Below are 13,435 nucleotides of genomic sequence, written 5' to 3'. Positions count from 1 at the left end.
ATAGAAAAAGGAAAAGAAAGATAGAAGATAGAGAAAGCAGCATGCTGCCACTGTCCAGAGGGCAGACACCCACTTCTCCTTCAGAAAAAGGAGAAGATGAAGCAAGTCACGGGCAGTGAGACCCAGGAGAAAGGGACTGATTCTGAGTGGCTGGATTAGCAAAGACTTCTAAAAAACAGGTGATCAATCATTTCTAGTATAGAGTTAACATGCTCTAGAAATTTTTTATTCATTTCGAAGAGGCCTTTCAAAATAGTATACATTTGCAACATGGTTTGAAACAACGGAAAGTTGGAAACATCCCATATGTTCATCAGTAAAGGACTTAGATAAATTGAAGGCCATCTATACAGCAAAACACAAAGCAGATATCCAAAAAGAGGTAGAGGTTTGTGTGCGGATGATGCAGAAAGAAGCCCAAGATGTTATTAAATGAATGTGGAACAGTATGTGTCATATCAGTCCATTCATGTAAATAACAAGTATAGACTATATATGCATGCCTAGAAGAAAGTTATGAAACTTTATTTAACTAGCTACTGACAATGGTTGTTTCTGGGAGACCAAGGCAATTTACACTTTCTATATTACATTCATCTGTTCTTCAAATATTGAATACCTAAATGTGTTCTGTACTCCATTGTTTAAATTTTTCATAGTCAGTATTAGCAGGAAAAAAAAGACTTCAAAATAAGAAAATATAAATACCAAATAAAATAATTCATTCAAACTTACTTTGATTTTCAGAAATAAAGTGTCACCCAGAGAATACAGAAGGGCACAAGGGCCAGACAACTCAGGCTAGGGAGGGCCACTCTAGGGAGCCTGTGAGCAGACCTGCAGGGTCTGTCTTGTGGGGAACAGGACCCTATTTACCTGGTACCATGTAACTGTACCCCGAAGGCCCACTTTGAGACACTTGGCTGGGACCCAGAGAGGGACCTAACTAGCCTGGACCTAGTGAGGCTGGGGTGATGGTCACTGTTGCAGCTAAGTGGGGACGTTCTGTCCCTTGCAGCCTGCGTGACACCCAGGTACCCTCCAGTCCTGACCGACAGAACTCCTCAAGGGGCAGGGTCCCAGACTTCGGGTGAGCCAGCTGTCCTCAGCAGCACACAGTGACTGAAGGCTCACAGGCCTGGGAGCAGGTCAGCTCTGGGCTCTCCTGCCAACTGGCTGTGTGCCTCCAAAAGAGTCCTCCACCATGCTACACCTCTGAGTGAAGGTAAGAACACCCTCCCAGCAGGCCCTCAGGAGAAATCACTGGGCTGAGCCACATAAAGCAGCCAGCACAGTGCCCAGTGCCTGGTAGGCACTCAGCAAATCCGTATCTGGTTTCCAGAAGGCAGTCCTAAGAGTTACCTCCCAGCAAGGTAGCTTGTGTCCCCAACCCCCTTCAAAACCAGCCAAAGCTAAAGTGATCCCGCGCTTCAGGCACCACGGGAGGGCAGAGGCTAGGGAGGGCATGGTGATGACTGGAGGAGCTGGCAACTTGAAAGAATGACAACGCTGAGTAAAAACAACACCAGAGGCACCACTCCAGAAAGGCAGGGCTCTTACCTGAAGGACCTTCCAAAGGTGGAGAAAACCACAGGCTCATAGGTAGAAGTGGTTACCCTTCCTCGGACTGCACAAGGCCACCTTTCCTGTCAGGAAGGCCAGACAAATCACTCACAAGATGTTTGCTCTGCAACCCTGAGAGGTAGATTTCACTATCCCCATTTGGTAGGTAAGGAAACTGATGTGCAATGGAAATTGCCCCCAAAATGCCCAAGTAGTCAAGAAATTTAGTCTTAAAAAAAAACAAAAAACAGGTTTTCTCTGAAGCACTATCTCAGCAATAAGGAGTGCTTCATGCTAAGAAGAATGTAAACCAAGGTACAAATATTATATCTCTTCTTTTTTAGCTAAAAAGTAGACATCTCTTAAATTTATAATCTGCAGTTAGTGAAAGATGTTGGGAAACAGACATTCTCATACTCTGCTGGTAAGAGTGTAAAAAGACACATTGTGGAAAACGATTAGCCAATACAAGTGACAATGTCAAACACGAGCATTGATTTAGCAACAGCTATAAAATTTATAAACTGGCATAGCTCTCCAACACAGCAATTCTGCTGCTAGGATTTCTCCTACAGTTATACTTGCACAACTAAACCAAGACATAAGGATGGTCATTGAGGCATGCATCCTAATTAAAGAAAAATAAGTCCATTGGTAAGTGACTGATACAACTATGCCACAAAGCTAGAATGCTGATGTCATGCTGTGAGGTTGCCCAGGACACTTTATTAAACAGAACAATCACTATTTATACTATACTGTAAAAGCAATTAATCAATTTATATTAAAAAGGTGCACACACAAGAATACTTAAAAACTGTTAACAGTGGTTATTTTTAGAGAGCAGATTGAGGGGCTTCAAGTTTTCACTCTGTTCCTTCACTCTTTAAACTTTTCACCATGAATGTGATAACTTTAAAAGCACTTATAAAAAAATAAAAAATTAAAACACTCATATCATTTAACCCAACAAATTGCCAACATCCATTGGATCATAGAAAAAGCAAAAGAGTTCCAGAAAAACATCTACTTCTGTTTTATTGACTACACCAAAGCCTTTGACTGTGTGGATCATAACAAACTGGAAAATTCTCAAAGAGATGGGAATGGCAGACCACCTGACCTGCCTCCTGAGAAACATGTATGCAGGTCAGGAAGCAACAGTTAGAACTGGACATGGAACAACGGACTGATTCCAAATAGGAAAAGGAGTACGTCAAGGCTGTATATTGTCACTCTGCTTATTTAACTTCTATGCAGAGTACATCATGTGAAATGCCAGGCTGGATGAAGCACAAGATGGAATCAAGATTGCCAGGAGAAATATCAATAACCTCAGACAAGTAGATGACACCACCCTTATGGCAGAAGGTGAAGAGGAACTAAAGAGCCTCTTGATGAAAGTAAAAGAGGAGACTGAAAAACCTAGCTTAAAATCCAACATTCAAAAAATTAAAATTATGGGACCCAGTCCCATCATTTCATGGCAAATAGATGGGGAAACAGTGACAGACTTTATTTTCTTGGGCTCCAAAGTCACTGCAGATGGTGACTGCAACCATGAAATTAAAAGATGCTTGCTTCTTGAAAGAAAAGCTATGACCAACCTAGACAGCCTATTAAAAAGCAGAGACATTACTTTACCAACAAAGATCCATCTAGTCAAAGCTATGGTTTTTCCAGTAGTCATGTATGGATGTGAGAGTTGGACTATAAAGAAAGCTGAACACTGAAGAATTGATGCTTTAGAACCGTGGTGTTGGAGAAGACTCTTGAGAGTCCCTTGGACTGCAAGGAGATCCAACCAGTCAATCCTAAAGGAAATAAGTCCTAAATATGGAAAGACAGATGCTGGAGCTGAAACTCCAATACTTTGGCCACCTGATGCGAAGAACTGACTCATTGGAAAAGACTCTGATGCTGGGAAAGATTGAAGGCAGGAAGAGAAAGGGACAACAGAGGACAAAATGATTGGGTGGCATCACTGACTTGATGGACATGAATTTGAGCAAGCTCCAGGAGTTGGTGATGGACAGGGAAGCCTGGCATGATGTGGTCCATGGGGTCTCAAAGAGTTGGACACGACTGAATGACTGACATGAATTGAACTGAGAAAAGATCAGTGTGTACATACTCAGTTGTCCGACTCTTGGTGACACCCTGGACTGCAGCCTGCCAGTCTCCTCTGTCTCTGGAATTTTCCAGGCAAGAATATGAGAGTGGATTCCCATTTTCTACTCTAGGGGATCTTCCTGACCCAGGGGTCGAACCCGAGTCTCCTGTGTCTCCTGCATTGGCAGGCAGATTCCTTAGCAGTGAGCCACCTGGGAAAGATCAGTATAGGCTGAGAATTTAAAGCACTGATTTTATAAGTGTCGTAGTAGGTTGTGTTGCACTGTTTGCTCATCTGAGCTCATGTCAAATATGTAACCAAGTAAATATAACTCATTTTCAGGGGTGCAAATGGGGCTCGCCTGTTGTTTGTCGCTCTGTAAGTCAAGGCATGGGATCACACAGCCGAAAATCATAGCCCTGGATCCATGCTATGGAGAGTGTGCGCCCTTACACCCTTCTTGTCCCATGGGACTTGTGCTGTGAGGCTGCAAATTGGCATGTGTGTATTTTCTTTTTAAAATTGACTTCTAGAGAAGAATTTGTGTTTGAGAGTAAATGACTTGGGATTGACCGGGGCAGACTAGGTCTCCTGTGGGTGTGGTTGACCCTAGGTGTGGACATGGAGTCTCTGAGAGGCTTGGAGCCAAGCTCCCCAGAAGCTGGTTGGGAGCTGCTGACCCTGGGTTCCTAGGGTCTCAGTGCCCCATGTACCCACGGAGCAGAGTTAAGGTTCCCAGCCTTCTCCCACATCAAGGTTCTTGCCGTAGAATGCCATGGGTGCTTCTTGCAAGGCTACCTCCAGACCCTCAGCTTTCTTCTCTCCAGGACAGACAAGCTGGCAGAGGAGTGGTTTCTAACCCCCTAGGCTCTGGTTGGGCCAAATGGTCAGAGTAAACAGCCAACCCATCCTGTCAGTCAGGGGGGCCCCTTCCTCTCCCTCTGAATGCTGAGGGTTTCATCGGCCTTAATGCGGCTATTGTGGGCCTGATAGATGGGAAAGAGGCACCAGCAGGCTGAAAGGCCTGGTGGTGACAGACTCTGCCTGCAGGATGCACAGCTTGGGTGGGGTGTACACAGAGTGGGGTTCGGGCCCAGGTGAATCAGCACCGGCCCGGGAAGCACAGCGGCGCTGATGGATGGCCAGGGTGCGCGGATGCGCCCCTGACACTATTTGTACAAACAGGGAACTCAAATGAACGGGGTTTCACGAGCTTATATAAATCAGTTGGCATCGCATAGCGCCCCAGCTGTGTGGCGTGACAGGACAGGGCCTTGCGTTCCTGTCAGAAACAGGTGACTTTAAGAACCAGTTTGCCTGTGTCAGGACTTGAAATGGTTTGCTCTGCCCTTCTGTTGTCACAACCTCCCCCCCTCCACGTTCTCTCTTTGCCTTTCTCTTTGTCAAAACTTTCTTTGCAAAGAGATTCTTGTAACTGGGACAGTAGGGCTACTGTTGCTTCCAGCAGCTGCCTGAGAGGTTTGCTTTTCTCTGGGACACTGACTTCCTTGAAAGACGTGTCAGGGAGGGGACAGCAGGTGTGTGTGGCTGAGCGCGCTGAGAGGCGGTGGACGGGGAGGTGGGGGCAGGGGTGGGCTGGAAACCCACCTCAGTGCATTCCTGGGATCATCCCCAGCTGTCTGTCCTGGCTCCGTGAGTGAGGCCTGGAATCCACAGGGAATCACCTCGTGTTCACACAACACTCCCACAGTGCCTGGCACGTAGTAGGCCTCTCATTCGCTCCATCCATCAGCCTGCTGTAAGGAAGGTGGGGCAGGAGTTCTCACTGTACACAGAAGTAACAGAGTCAGAGAGGGGACGTGACCCCTTGCAAGGTGCCCCGGCCAGGCAGAGCAGGGCTGGCCTGGAACCTGGGTCCAGGGCACTTCAGGGCCATGCCCCTGCTGCCACCTTCCTGGTCTGGCATGTGGCCCTCTGCCCTAGTGGCCTCCTAGAGACTCAAGGGGCAGGGAGAGAGGGACTCCTGAGATGCGGACCCTGTATTTTGAGACCACATCCACGTGTGGCCGTGCCCCACTGTCAAAATTAAGGCATCATCCTGTCCCTTAGCGCTGTGGAACATGCTTATTGTAATTCGCATCCGGCTGCGTCCCATGACCAAGTCTTTCTATCACTTCTGAGATTGTGGCAACCATTAGTTTTATATGGGGCTGAGTATTTCATCCAGGCTTTGTACTAAATTTATCATTTATGTGTAAGGAAAAAAACATTGTTTTCCTTGTTAAAAAGCTGTATTTGATTACTGTGGAAGGTCTGAAAATATAGAGGGAGATAAATTTTTAGTAATCGCACCACCTTGGTATATAAGACAAAATGAGATCATGTTAACTACATGACATTTCTGTAACCTGGATTTTCCGCTTATTAATTCTGAATATTTGTAACTGTCATGGGATATTCCCGAACAATATCTTCTCTAGGGCTGCAGAGCATCCTCTCATTGGTTGGAACTGTATTTTGTGGATGGATATATATAGGCTGCTTCTACCTTTGTGTTCTTAACATCAGTGAACATCCTTCATGGCTAAGGATGGCTAAGTCTCTGCTCATATTTATTACTCAAAAAATATTTATTGAGTGCAAGGGACATTTTTTTTGTTGTTGGGATAAATTCTTAGAAGTGGATTTTCTGGGTTAAATCATCAGTTCAGTTCAGTAGCTTAATTGTGTTCAATTCCTTGTGACCCCATGGACTGCAGCACGCCAGGCCTCCCTGTCCATCACCAACTCCCGGAGCTTGCTCAAACTCATGTCCATAGAGTCAGTGATACAATCCAACCATCTCATCCTCTGTTGTCCCCTTCTCCTCCTGTTTTCAATCTTTCCCAGCATCAGAGTCTTTTCCAATGAGTCAGTTCCTCGCATCAGGTGGCCAAAGTATTGGAGCTTCAGCTTCAGCATCAGTCCTTCCAATGAATATTCAGGACTGATTTCCTTTAGGATTTACTGGTTGGATCTCCGTGCAGACCCAGGGATTCTCACGAGTTTTCTCCAAAACCACAGTTCAAAAGCATCAATTCTTTGGTGCTCAGCTTTCTTTATGGTCCAATTCTCACATCCATACATGATTACTGGAAAAACCATGGCTTTGACTAGAAAGACTTTGTCAGCAAAATAATGTCTCTGCTTTTCAATATGCTGTCTATGTTGGTCATAACTTTTCTTCCAAGGAGCAAGCATCTTTTAATTTCATGGCTGCAGTCACCATCTGCAGTGATTTTGGAGCCCAAGAAAATAAAGTCTGTCACTGTTTCCATTGTTTCCCCATCTATTTGCTATGAAGTGATAGGATTGGATGCCATGATCTTAGTTTTCTGAATGTTGAGTTTTAAGCCAACTTTTTCACTCTCCTCTTTCACTTTCATCAAGTGGCTCTTTTTATCTGTTTATGTACAAAAATAAATACAGACATATTCATGCCTACTTGACCATGGTACAAACTCTGGCTGACAAAAACATTAGCCAACTGATACTAACACTGCCCAAAGAGGCTGGAAAGTGTTAAAGAAAAGTCAGCAGCATGGTCTCACTACATCAACACCCTTCAGAATTAATAGTTGTTGCTTCTGCAAGTTCTTGGGCAACAAGATTCAGTAGGTCCACTTGGTGAGCACAGATCCTTTGGTTGTTTCTCCTTCCCCTTAAAAGAAGTATTTTCCAGAAGATCTTGGCCCCTAACTATACATATACATCCATACTGCATGTCTCATTCTGACAGGGAAGACTTAAAGTGAGCCAAGTTATTCTTAGAAATGTTCATTCTTATTTATTAAGCATCTATGTGATCTAAGTACTGTTCCATGGGCTGGAGAAGCATCCGTGAACAGACAGACAGAACCGGTACATCCTTAACCTCAAGGAGCTCACATTCTAATAAGGAATTTTGCTTTTGCTGATTCAGTTCTTAATCAAGGTGGCTAAATCCTTTTAACTTCATATTTTTTTCAAGAGCCTGATTTTTCTCCAATACTTAAACCTTGGCTCCAAATGATATATCTATCTATAGATGGATAGATAGATCCTGATTTTAATTCTATAATGAGAAAAGAGACCCAGGAATTCTAACACCAGATCCTATCTTCTGTCTCCGTGTTACCCAAGGCAGGTCAGATGTCAGTCTATATTCAACATTTCTGAGTTCCTTACCATCCAGCTGTGCGGAAACTCTGAGTCTCAGACCACCCACCAAGAACCCAGAGAGGTCCTAAAACCTCTAGCAAGTCATGAGATGTTTTGGTGATGCCTTCAAGAAAGCTGCACCCGAGAGTTAAAACTGTCTCTTAGAAAAACAACATCACTGGATAAAGATAACTCATTTTGTGGGATCTAATTGTGGGTTCCAGAGTATGTTCCAAAAGGGGAAACAGGAAAGAAGTGCCATGCTCTCCTGGGCATGGCACTGGCAAGAGATCTGATCTGGCCAAGCCCAGTGGAGGCTCCAAATGCAGGGCAGCTCCAACGACGTTCAAGGACGAAACTCAGCCAGTTCAGCGGGCGTGGAGGGCAGGCTACACAACTGACCCTCCCTGTGGGGTGCAGGTGGAGGAGAGGGAAGGAGAGGGCAGAGCAGGTACTGCCTCCCTGCTGGCACTGGCTCACAATCTTTCAGCCTCTCCCCAGCCTGACTCCCGGGAGACACCCTTGCTCACCAATGACATTGTCAGCCTCTTGTTCCCTCAGCAAATCAGGTGGAGATGGAGCTTTTCAGACTCTTCATCATTCTTGGATTCAACTCCAAAAATCCAGGGACAGGAGACCCATCAGAGTTTGCTCAAAACTGAAATAATATATTTTCTAATCAGAAAACACATCTCAGCTAGTTACTGCCTCATTCACTTTTCTAGAGCAGTTATAATTATAGTATTTGTTTCATAATTGCTGCCTACTTGCGCATACAAAATCCCTGAATCTTAAAATAAATTACAGCTCCCTTTTAGATTTAACAGCCATTGTACTGCTAGTTTACAAAGAGGAGGGTGATTCCCTCCAGTTATTATTATAATAATAAGCCCAAGGTGAGCAAAGCTTGAGTTTTCAGCAGGTGACGTGACTTAGCAGCACAAAAGAGAATTATCAAAACTGATTTTATTGAACAGTTTAATTACAGAATTTCTCAATTCTAGGCTCAAGGGCCAGGAAGAATAACCTTTGATCTGCCCTTTTTCTGGTTTGCTGCTGGCCTTGGCATGATGCTGGGAAATTCATGCTGGCTGTGGTCAGTATCCCTGGCAGGGCATTTGGTATCCTGATTTGATGGGTGACATTAACTTTTCAATTCCTATGTAAGGAGGGCTCTGGACTTCTCTGGAGAAAAGGGTGTATGACATACAAGGTTATTCTTTGTCTAGGGCCTATCAGAAACAGGCAACGGGCTGGACCTTGGATGCCAGCGCAAAGGCAAGCAGAGAGGACAGATGTGTGGCTGGGGCAGCAAGACTCGGATGGGCAGGAAGGCGGCAGGCTGCAGGTTGAAAACTCACTTTTGACATGCCTTTCGCCTCTGAGTGTGGCCAGAAGCTGACACAGCTGTCAGAGCCCAAAGGAGAATGTCTGAAATCACTCCGTGCTGCTATGCAGGGAGTAGGGACTGACGGAGTCACTCCCATCCCGTGTGATGTTTGAGCCAGGTGTGCCCAACAAAAGACCGTGCATTTATCAACCTGCAGCACCCATGTTTGCTCACCGCTGGCGCGAGGGGCCCTCCTGGACCATGAGGAGCTCATAAATGTCTTTTCACTCTAGGCTACCCAGAAAAACAAAACTTCACCTTCTAAGACAGAAACCTCCCTTCCTGCTGGTGGCTGCCAACAAAGTTTCCACCCTGGATCCCTGTGGGCACTTCCAGATAGCCATGTTCTCAGACAAAGATGAACCCAAGTCCAGCCAGAAGGAAAGCCCCACTCAAGGCCGGAAGCAGGAGCATGGGTCTTCTTTCCAGCTTACACCCGCATACCATGGCCTCTGCCTGACTGCCTTCCACAGTCATTCCTCTGACAGCCATCAACACAAGGGCTTTCCTGGTGGCTCAGATGGTAAAGAATCTGCCTACAATGCAGGAGATCAGTTCAGTTCAGTCACTCAGTCATGTATGACTCTTTGAGACCCCATGGACTGCAGCACACAAGGCTTCCCTGTCCATCACTAACTCCTGGAGGTTGCTCAAACTCATGTCCATCTAGTTGGTGATGCCATCCAACCATTTCATCCTCTGTCGTCCCCTTCTCCTCCTGCCTTCAATCTTTCCCAGCATCAGGGTCTTTTTCCAGTGAGTCAGTTCTTCACATCAGGTGGCCAAAGTATTGGAGCTTCAGCTTCAGGAGACCCAGGTTCACTCCCTGTGTTGGGAAGATCCCCCGGAGAAGGGAACGGCAACCCACTCCAGTATTCTTGCCTAGAGAATCCCATGGACAGAGGAGCCTGGCGGGCTACAGTCTATGGGGTTGCAAAGAGTAGGACACGACTGAGCGACTAACACTTTCATTGACACAAACACCTCTTTGCAGAGGCTCCTGGTGGGGAGGCCAGGTTCCGGTGCTGGGAGGGGGATGTAACTGACAGGCTATCATCCCTAGAGATGAGCCCCTTCTGCTCCAGGTGCCAAGCCAGAAGCTGGTGACACACAGAAGGAGACTGTGGTCAAGCTCCCGCCCTCAAGGAGCGTGTGGTCTGGGTGGGCTGGAGTCCCCCTTCTGCTGTCAGTCACATGACCTCAGTCAAGCCCCTTCATCCTGAGCCTCAGTTCTAACCTATAGGGGTAGACAGATCTATTCTGTTGAATGATGGGATACTGATCGTATGTCTCCAGGTGCCAAGCAGGGGAGGCAGCCCAGCACATAGTTAAGAGGAGAGTAGTCATGGGTGTGGAGCCCAGCTCCAGTCCTTACTCGCTGCGCAACTGTGGACCAGTTAGAGACTCCTGTGCCTGTGTCCTGACGTGCCAGATGGAGATAATTCACCTGCCTCCTAGGATTGATGTGAGAAGCGGATCAGTAAACACCTGCCAAATGCCAAAAATAGTGCCTGGCACAGAGCTGACATTTATGGAGGGCTTCCCAGGTGGCGCTAGTGATAAAGAACCTGCCTGCCAATGAAGGAGACATAAGAGATATGGGTTCAATCCCTGGCTAGGGAAGATCCCCTGGAGGAGGGCACAGCAACCCACTCCAGTATTCTTGCCTGGAGAATCCCATGGACAGAGGAATCTGGCGGCCACTGTCCATGGGGTTGCAAAGACTGGAACATGACTGAAGCGACTTAGCACACACACATGGACCATTATTGTTGTAACTGTCGCTCCTTCTTATGATCACACAACAAACCTGGGATCCAACAGTGAAGACGAGACAATCCTTGTCACTGAGGGAGGGGGAGTCACCCACCTAGGCTTTGCACAGTGTGCATACTGGCTCCTTGAGAGCCGAGGGGCCCGATCCAGACTTGGTGGGGAGCAGAGAAAGGCCTTGGAGGAAGAGACATCCCAGTGGAGACCTGAAGGCCAAGTAGGTGATAACCAGGCCAGGTCAAAGGAGCAGGGCTGGGATGCAGCCAGGCAGAGGGAATAGCATGTGCAAAGATGCAGAGGCCAGAGGAGCTGTGAGCCGGGACCCTCTCACTGGACCGCTGTGAGGAGGAAGGCGATCTGCCCACCAAGGGGCACTGAGAACTTGGCTCCATACAAGTGCAGGGATTCGCTAGTTTGTTTTTCATTAAACCCCAAAATAAACATCTAGAAACAAGTGTTTACTGAGGTCCAAGCTCGCTGGGCTGGGGCCCATGGGGCACATGAACTGAATTAGACCCTTTGGGTGGCTTAGGATCCCAGGGTCCCCACCCAGACGAGGAAGAGCCAGTCTGCTTCTGCCAAGGCACTCACGGGGTTCCCTGGTGAGACCTGCCCTCTGCCTGGGACGGCTCTTCCCTAGGACACACACAGTGACCCACTGTCGCCACGTGTGGCCTGGCACAGGGGCCAGCTGTCAGCTACCCCATAAGCACGAGTACCTGCTGCAGCTATAGGGGCCCAGGAGCTGCTCTCTGTTGCACTGAGGTTCGAGTTCATACTTTTAAACACAGTTAGCTTCTAGTCTCAAAATAGTGAACTGTCCTCCTGCACCTGGTTTTCTAAGAGGTAGGCAGCCAGGGATGGGACAGAAGATCTGGGCCTGCTTACTGGTGGACCAGAAGGCAGAGGGGTGCAGAGAACTCACAGGGGTCTGCTTGGGGCACCGATAGCCATCCTGAAGCTCAGCTCCGTGGAGCTCGGGTAACCAGGATAAACCAGTGAGGATATGGCTCAGTCCTGCCTCATGAAGACCCTCTGGCTGCTGAGAGCCCACCTCCCAATCCTGGACCACTTTTTCCTTCCTGAGTAATTGGAGGCATGTCACTTACCTCTCTGTGCCTCCGCTTCCTCACCAAAAAGCCCCTAACTCTAGAGGTTGTCTGAGGATTACAGTGAGGAACACTGAGATCCTATGAGGTCCTAGAACAGCTTGGCTCTCAGTAGCGTTAGCTGTTACTACTCTGGGACTTCTCAGAAGGGATGAGGTGGGGGGATGCCAATGGAGAAGGTCGTGGGCCTCTCCAAGCAGCCCTGCCTATCCACCACCACTCTGAGCACACTCAGGAACCAATGGAACATGCCTCATTTACTGGTGGGGTAACTCCGAGAGGAAAAAAGTTTTTTCACTCCAAGTTTTATGGACACTTTATCTAAGAGACTTGAGCCCAGTAAACCATCCTTCAAATCTATCCCAAAGTCTAAGGCAGGACTTCCCTAGTGGTACAGTGGATAAGAATCCACCTGCCAATGCAAGAGACACAGGTTCAATCCCTAATCCAGGAAGATTCCACTTGCTGCCGAGCAACTAAGCCCATGTGCTGCAACTACTGAGTCTGTGCTCTAGAGCCCGGGAGCCAGAACTACTGAACCCCCGTGCTGCAACTGCTGAAGCCTGAGTACCCTAGAGCCTGTGCAACAAGAGAAGCCACTGCAAGGAGAAGCCCACGCACCGCAACTAGAGTAGCTCCCGCTTGCCACAACTAGAGAAGCCCGTCCAGCAAGGAAGATCAGCACAGCCAAAAATGAATAAATAAGTACATAAAAATTATGTTTAAAAATATATAGGCTCTAAGGCAAGCAAAACAGTAGGGAATGTGGAAATATAATGCACGTGATGACTATTATTCGTTCAGAAACGAGTCCAGGCGTCACGGGAGCTGTTCTCGGTGACCCACGCACACTCAAGTTACCCAGGGTCCCTGTGTATGATCGGCTCCTGGGATTCACCATGACAGGGGCTTGCTAGGCTCTTCCTCCAAGATATGATGTGGTCGTTGAGTCTAATGTTCAACCCCCTCTGCGTCTGCCTCTGGGAGGAAAGGAGTTCCCTCCACAAAGCCCAAGGCAGAGAGGCTCAGCTGGGGCACAGTTGCTTCTGGGAACCACACTGTGGTCACCAGAGAGTCCCCATCTTCAGAACGCACCTCCTCACAACCCCAGAGCCCTGGCAGAAGCTCGGCCCCTGCCCTTTTGCTCCACCTTCTTTCTTCCCCATGGACTGCAGCCGCTTACCTCACAGGCCAGCCTGATCAGCTTGTGCATGGAAAATTCAGACATCTTCCCCAGCGATGACCACCCCCAACCCAGGCTCCCACACCCCTCTCCCCAGGGCAGATCCACAAGGCCATCATGGAGGCCAGCCCTAGCAGGTGGCCCACAGCCCCTGCTAGCACAGC

The sequence above is a fragment of the Bos taurus genome, chromosome 7, assembly GCF_002263795.3.
Source record: "Bos taurus isolate L1 Dominette 01449 registration number 42190680 breed Hereford chromosome 7, ARS-UCD2.0, whole genome shotgun sequence".
Taxonomy (NCBI): Eukaryota; Metazoa; Chordata; class Mammalia; order Artiodactyla; family Bovidae; genus Bos; species Bos taurus.
Note: the sequence above shows the minus strand (reverse complement) of the source record.